At 50.6% G+C, this 7500-nt stretch overlaps 1 pseudogene across 1 annotated transcript in view; it reads left to right on the top strand.

Annotated features, from left to right (window-relative positions):
• The window catches only part of LOC308175322 (phospholipid phosphatase-related protein type 4-like), a 17494-nt pseudogene that overhangs the window by 885 nt on the left and 9109 nt on the right, over positions 1 to 7500 (top strand). The window contains exons 2-3 of the transcript in view: positions 3961 to 4146; positions 7301 to 7427. The product of the transcript in view is annotated as a phospholipid phosphatase-related protein type 4-like (transcript). The remainder of the gene's footprint in view (positions 1 to 3960; positions 4147 to 7300; positions 7428 to 7500) is intronic.

The raw sequence follows: 7500 nt of genomic DNA, 5'->3' as shown, positions 1-7500 counted from the left end.
GTGTGTGTGTGTTTACACAGTGTGGTGTGTGGTGTGTGGTGTGTGTGGGTGTTTACACAGTGGGGTGTGTGGTGTGTGGGTTGTGTGTATTTACACGGTGGGGTGTGTGTGTGTGTTTACACAGTGTGTGGTGTGTGTGTGTTTACACAGTGTGGTGTGTGTGTGTGTGTGTGTGTGTGTGTTGACACGGTACGGTGGTTTGACAGAGGTGGATGAAGCGGGATGTGATTTGATGTGATACGGGTCCATGTTCACATCCCAGGTCATCATCACATCTACAGGTAGAAGGTGTAGATAGAAGGTGAAGATAGAAGATAGAAGGTGTAGATAGAAGATAGAAGGTGAAGATAGAAGATAGAAGATAGAAGATAGAAGAGAGAAGATAGAAGATAGAAGATAGAAGAGAGAAGATAGAAGATAGAAGGTGAAGATAGAAGATAGAAGGTGTAGATAGAAGATAGAAGATAGAAGATAGAAGGTGAAGATAGAAGATAGAAGGTGTAGATAGAAGGTGAAGATAGAAGATAGAAGATAGAAGGTGAAGATAGAAGGTGAAGATAGAAGATAGAAGATAGAAGGTGAAGATAGAAGGTGAAGATAGAAGATAGAAGGTGTAGATAGAAGATAGAAGGTGAAGATAGAAGATAGAAGGTGAAGATAGAAGATAGAAGGTGAAGATAGAAGGTGTAGATAGAAGGTGTATGTAGCAGCTGGAGGTAGCAGGGGGATGTGGGTCATCTGCTTCTCCACCATCATCATCTGCAACATCTCTGCGAGTTGCAGCGTTTGCAGGAAAAGTGCTATAGGCTCCACAGAAAGGCTCCTATTATTACTACTACTATTATTATCCCAGGTCGTCCTGCAGGCTACAGGTCGCAGCGGGTATGTGGGTCATCTGAGGCCTCTCTCTGCCGCGCATCGGGATGAGAAGCGCGACACCGAGCGCTGGTGACTCCGCTAATAAACCTCAGTCAAGGTTACCAGGTTCATAATAAACCTCAGTCAAGGTTACCAGGTTCATAATAAACCTCAGTCAAGTACTACTAGACCTGGGTCTACCACACTCTATATGTGCGTGGATCAAGGACTTCCTGACCGACCGCCCCCAGAGGGTGCGGGTGGGCCCCCACACCTCCACAGCCCTCAGACTCAGCACTGGGTCCCCCCAGGGCTGCGTGCTAAGCCCCATCCTCTACAACCTCTACACCTACGACTTCACCCCCGTCCACCCCAGCAACTCCATCGTCAAGTTTGCAGACGACACCACCGTGGTGGGATGCATCTCGGGGGGGGACGAGGCGGCGTACAGGGATGAGGTAGAGCAACTGAGCAAGCTGTGCAAGGTTAACAACCGGCTGCTGAACAAGTCAAAGACCCAGGGAATCATCGTAGACTTCAGGAGGAAAAAGTCAGAGATCCAGCCCCTGCTCATCGACGGAGAGAGCGTGGAGAGAGTCTCGACCCTCCGATTCCTGGGGATGCACATGCGGGATGACCTGACCTGGAAGGACAACACAAAAGCCACCATCAAGAGGGCACAACAGCGGCTATACACCCTGAGAGTCCTCAGGAAGGAACACAGCAAGCAGGAGATACTGGTGACCTTCTACCGCGGCGCAGTGGAGAGCATCCTCACCTACGGCATCTGCAACTGGTTCTCCAGCTGCACAACAGCGGAGAGAAATGCGCTACAGAGAATCGTGAGAACAGCACAGAAGATCACCGGCGCCCCCCTCCCCTCTCTGGAGGAGCTGTACAACACACGCTGTCTCAGGAAGGCCTCCAAGATCTCCAGGGACCCGACCCACCCTGGGTACGAACACTTTACCAGGCTGCCCTCGAAAAGGCGGTTCAGGACCCTTGGCCGCAAGGACAAACAGACTGAAGAACAGCTTCTACCACAGGGCCGTCCAGGCCCTGAACACAGCAAAGACCTAAGTTCTGGGCCCTGGACAGTCTGGACGGATTGATGGCAGCTGCTGGACTGAAAAAAAAAATCAGGTGTAGTGCTGAGGCACAAATATGTACATTTCAAACCTGCAAACTGCGACACTTTAAATAAATGTGGAATAATACTATTGTGCAATATGACAACCCTAGTCGTCTGTCTGTACAGTATAGTACAGTGGATAGTGTACATAGCCTTTATTTATGTAAACCAGCTCCTTCCCTTCTTGTGATTTTTTTTTTCTAAAAGTTTTTTTTTTTTTCCCCTTTCCTAACACCAGGGGAGCCACCCCTCCTAAATTTCGTTGTTTGGTACCTGTACTGTAGCAATGACAATAAAGTCCATTCATTCATTCATTCATTCATTCATCATTCAAGTAGTAGGTAGTGTGTAGTGTGTAGTAGGTAGTGTGTAGTAGGTAGTGTGTAGTAGGTAGTGTATAGTAGGTAGTGTGTAGTGTGTAGTGTGTAGTGTGTAGTGTGTAGTAGGTAGTGTGTAGTGTGTAGTGTGTTAGTGTGTTAGTAATGGTAAATGGTAAATGGACTGACTTATATAGCGCCTTATTCCAATGGCCTCTCATTCACCCATTCACACACACATTCACACACCAATGGCGGCAAGCTGCCATGCAAGGTGCCGGCCTGCTCATTGGGAGCAATTTTGGGGTTCAGTGTCTTGCCCAAGGACACTTCGACATGTGACCAGCCAGGGCTCGAACCGCCGATCTGCCAACCTTGCCATCATTAGACGGCGGCTCTACCTCCTGCGCCACAGCCGCCCCCCTTAGTGTGTAGTAGGTAGTGTGTAGTGTGTCGTAGGTAGTGTGTAGTGTGTAGTAGGTAGTGTGTAGTAGGTAGTGTGTAGTGTGTAGTGTGTAGTGTGTAGTGTGTAGTAGGTAGTGTGTAGTAGGTAGTGTGTAGTGTGTAGTGTGTAGTGTGTAGTGTGTAGTGTGAAGTGTGTAGTGTGAAGTGTGAAGTGTGTAGTGTGTAGTGTGTAGTGTGTGTAGTGTGTAGTGTGTAGTGTGAAGTGTGTAGTGTGTAGTGTGTAGTGTGTAGTAGGTAGTGTGTAGTGTGTAGTGTGAAGTGTGTGTAGTGTGTAGTGTGTTAGTGTGTAGTGTGTAGTGTGTAGTGTGTGTAGTGTGTAGTGTGTTAGTGTGTAGTGTGTAGTGTGAAGTGTGAAGTGTGAAGTGTGTGTAGTGTGTAGTGTGTTAGTGTGTAGTGTGTAGTGTGTAGTGTGTGTAGTGTGTAGTGTGTGTAGTGTGTAGTGTGTAGTGTGTGTAGTGTGTGTAGTGTGAAGTGTGTAGTGTGTGTAGTGTGTAGTGTGTAGTGTGTGTAGTGTGTAGTGTGTTAGTGTGTAGAGTGTAGTGTGTAGTGTGTAGTGTGTAGTGTGTAGTGTGTAGTGTGTAGAGTGTAGTGTGTAGTGTGTAGGGTGTAGAGTGTAGTGTGTAGTGTGTAGTAGGTAGTGTATAGTGTGTAGTGTGTAGTGTGTAGTGTGTAGTAGGTAGTGTGTAGTGTGTAGTGTGTGTAGTGTGTAGTGTGTGTAGTGTGTAGTGTATAGTGTGTAGTGTGTAGTGTATAGTGTGTAGTGTGTAGTCGCCATAGAAACGTTCAGTTCAGTTCAGTTCTGTTCTGATCACATGATCTCTCTGCTGATCTTCATTGGTCAGTTGTTGCTAAGCAACATCTCCCTTAAAATGGGAAGCCCCCCCCCCGCCTCACAGCCCACAGACCTTCTGTGCTGGTGTGTGTGTGTGTGTGTGTGTGTGTGTCTCAGTAAAAAAGTGTGTGTGTGTGTGTGTGGTTCAGTAACAGTGTGTGTGTGTGTGTGTGTGTGTGTGTGTGTGTGGAGGTCACATGGGAGGTGGGTTGATGCTGTGTGTGATAATCATCATCATTCTCTCGCTTCCTCCCTCCTTTCCTCTTCCCCTGTCCTTCTCTCCCTTCTCCCCTCTCCCTCCCCCCTCCCCCTCCCCCTCCCCCCTCTCCCTCCCTCCCTCCCTCCCTCCCTCCTAGCTGCCCATCCTGGCGTCCTCGGTGGTCAGTCTGTACTTCCTGGAGTTGACAGACGTGTTCTCCCCCGTTGCCGCGGGTTACAGCTGCAGCGACCGCAGCCTGAGCATGCCCTACCTGCCCCCCGCCCAGGAGGTGGTGCCCCTCCTCCTGCTGTTCAGCCTCGCCTTCGCCGCCCCCGCCGCCACGGTCAGTACCCTACCTAGTACACACTACCTAGGGCACACTATCTAGGGCACACTACCTAGGGAAAACTACCTAGGGCACACTACCTAGTACACACTACCTAGGGCTAGTGTGCCCTAGGTAGTGTGTCCTAGGTAGTGTTCCCTAGGTAGTGTGTCCTAGGTAGTTTTCCCTAGGTAGTGTGCCCTAGGTAGTGTGCCCTAGGTAGTGTGCCCTAGGTAGTGTGTCCTAGGTAGTGTGCCCTAGGTAGTGTGTACTAGGTAGTGTGCCCTAGGTAGTTTTCTCACTACCTAGTACACACTACCTAGTACACACTACCTAGTACACACTAGTAGCTACTACCTACTAGTACCGCCCCCGCCGCCACGGTCAGTACCTAGTACACACTACCTAGGACACACTACCTAGTTCACACTACCTAGTACACACTACCTAGTACACACTACCTAGTACACACTACCTAGGACACACTACCTAGGGCGCACTACCTAGTACACACTACCTAGGGCACACTACCTAGTACACACTACCTAGGACACACTACCTAGGGCACACTACCTAGGGAACACTACCTAGGGGGCACTACCTAGGGCACACTACCTAAGGCACACTACCTAGGGCACATTACCTAGGGCACACTACCTAGGGCACACTACCTAGTACACACTACGTAGGGAACACTACCTAGTACACACTACCTAGGGAACACTACCTAGGACACACTACCTAGGGCACACAACCTAGGGCACACTACCTAGTACACACTACCTAGGGCACACTACCTAGGGCACACTACCTAGTACACACTACCTAGTACACACTACCTAGTACACACTAGTACCTACTACCTACTAGTACCACCCCCGCCGCCACGGTCAGTACCTAGTACACACTACCTAGGGCACACTACCTAGTACACACTACCTAGGGCACACTACCTAGGGCACACTACCTAGTACACACTACCTAGTACACACTACCTAGGACACACTACCTAGTTCACACTACCTAGTACACACTACCTAGTACACACTACCTAGGGCACACTACCTAGGACACACTACCTAGGGCACACTACCTAGTACACACTACCTAGTACACACTACCTAGTACACACTACCTAGGACACACTACCTAGTACACACTACCTAGTACACACTACCTAGTACACACTACCTAGTACACACTACCTAGGACACACTACCTAGGGCGCACTACCTAGTACACACTACCTAGGGCACACTACCTAGTACACACTACCTAGGACACCCTACCTAGGGCACACTACCTAGGGAACACTACCTAGGGGGCACTACCTAGGGCACACTACCTAAGGCACACTACCTAGGGCACACTACCTAGGGCACACTACCTAGGGCACACTACCTAGTACACACTACGTAGGGAACACTACCTAGTACACACTACCTAGGGAACACTACCTAGGACACACTACCTAGGGCACACTACCTAGGGCACACTACCTAGGGCACACTACCTAGGGCACACTACCTAGTACACACTACCTAGTACACACTACCTAGGACACACTACCTAGTTCACACTACCTAGTACACACTACCTAGTACACACTACCTAGGGCACACTACCTAGGACACACTACCTAGGGCACACTACCTAGTACACACTACCTAGTACACACTACCTAGTACACACTACCTAGGACACACTACCTAGTACACACTACCTAGTACACACTACCTAGTACACACTACCTAGTACACACTACCTAGGACACACTACCTAGGGCGCACTACCTAGTACACACTACCTAGGGCACACTACCTAGTACACACTACCTAGGACACCCTACCTAGGGCACACTACCTAGGGAACACTACCTAGGGGGCACTACCTAGGGCACACTACCTAAGGCACACTACCTAGGGCACACTACCTAGGGCACACTACCTAGGGCACACTACCTAGTACACACTACGTAGGGAACACTACCTAGTACACACTACCTAGGGAACACTACCTAGGACACACTACCTAGGGCACACTACCTAGGGCACACTACCTAGTACACACTACCTAGGGCACACTACCTAGGGCACACTACCTAGTACACACTACCTAGTACACACTACCTAGTACACACTAGTACCTACTACCTACTAGTACCGCCCCCGCCGCCACGGTCAGTACCTAGTACACACTACCTAGGGCACACTACCTAGTACACACTACCTAGGGCACACTACCTAGTAATAATAATAAAATAATAATGCATTTTATTTGTGTTGCACTTTTCATTCAAAAGAATCTCAGAGTGCTACAGTAGTACGCACTACCTAGGGTCTGTCTCTCTCTCTCTGTCTCTCTCTCTGTCTCTCTCTCTCTTTCTCTCTCTCTCTCTGTCTCTCTCTCTCTGTCTCTGTCTCTCTCTCTCTGTCTGTCTTGTCTGTCTCTCTCTCTCTCCCTCTCTCTCTCTCTGTCTGTGTCTCTCTCTCTCTCCCTGCCTCTCTCTCTCCCTCTCTCTCTCTCTCTCTCTGTCTGTCTGTCTGTGTGTCTCTCTCTCTCCCTCCCTCTCTCTGTCTGTGTCTCTCTCTCTCTCTCTGTCCGTCTCTCCCTCTCTCTCTCTCTCTCTCTCTCTCTCTCTCCCTCTCTCTCTCCCTCTCTCTCTCTCTCTCTCTCTCAGGGTAGGTATCTCCTAGCAACCACCTGGTAGTTCTTTCTGCAGTGTCATGATCTGTCTGTCACACTTGTGCAGTCGCTATGACGATGACTGTGTGTGCGTGCGTGTACTGATGATGACCTCTGACCTCTCTCTCTCCCTCTCTCTCTCCCTCCCTCCCTCCCTCCCTCTCTCCCTCCCTCTCCCTCTCTTCCTCCCTCTCTCTCCCTCTCTCTCTCCCCCCCTCTCTCCCTCCCCCTCCCTCCCTCCCTCTCTCCCTCTCTCTCTCCCCCCCTCTCTCCCTCCCCCTCCCTCCCTCCTTCCCCCCTCCCTCTCTCCCTCTCTCTCTCCCCCCTATCTCCCTCCCTCTCCCTCCCCCTCCCTCTCTCCCTCCCCCTCCCTCTCCCTCCCCCTCCCTCTCTCTCCTTCCCTTCCCCTCCCTCCCTCCCCCTCCCTCTCCCTCCCCCTCCCTCCCTCTCCCTCCTCCCTCCCTCCCTCCTCCCTCCCTCCCTCCAGATGGTGGTGGGGGAGGGGGTGTTGTACTGCTGTGTGTGGAGGCGTGCGCTGGGGGGGGCGGAGGCTAACATCAACGCTGCAGGATGCACCTTCAACTCCTACATCAGACGCGCTGTACGCTTCATAGGTACACACACACACACACTCACACACACACACACACACTCACACACTCACACTCACACTCACACTCACACTCA

This window comes from Nansenia antarctica, assembly GCF_963989245.1.
Source record: "Nansenia antarctica genome assembly, contig: SCAFFOLD_556, whole genome shotgun sequence".
NCBI classification, from domain to species: domain Eukaryota; kingdom Metazoa; phylum Chordata; class Actinopteri; order Argentiniformes; family Microstomatidae; genus Nansenia; species Nansenia antarctica.
Note: the sequence above shows the minus strand (reverse complement) of the source record. Positions and strands in the feature narration are given on the sequence as shown.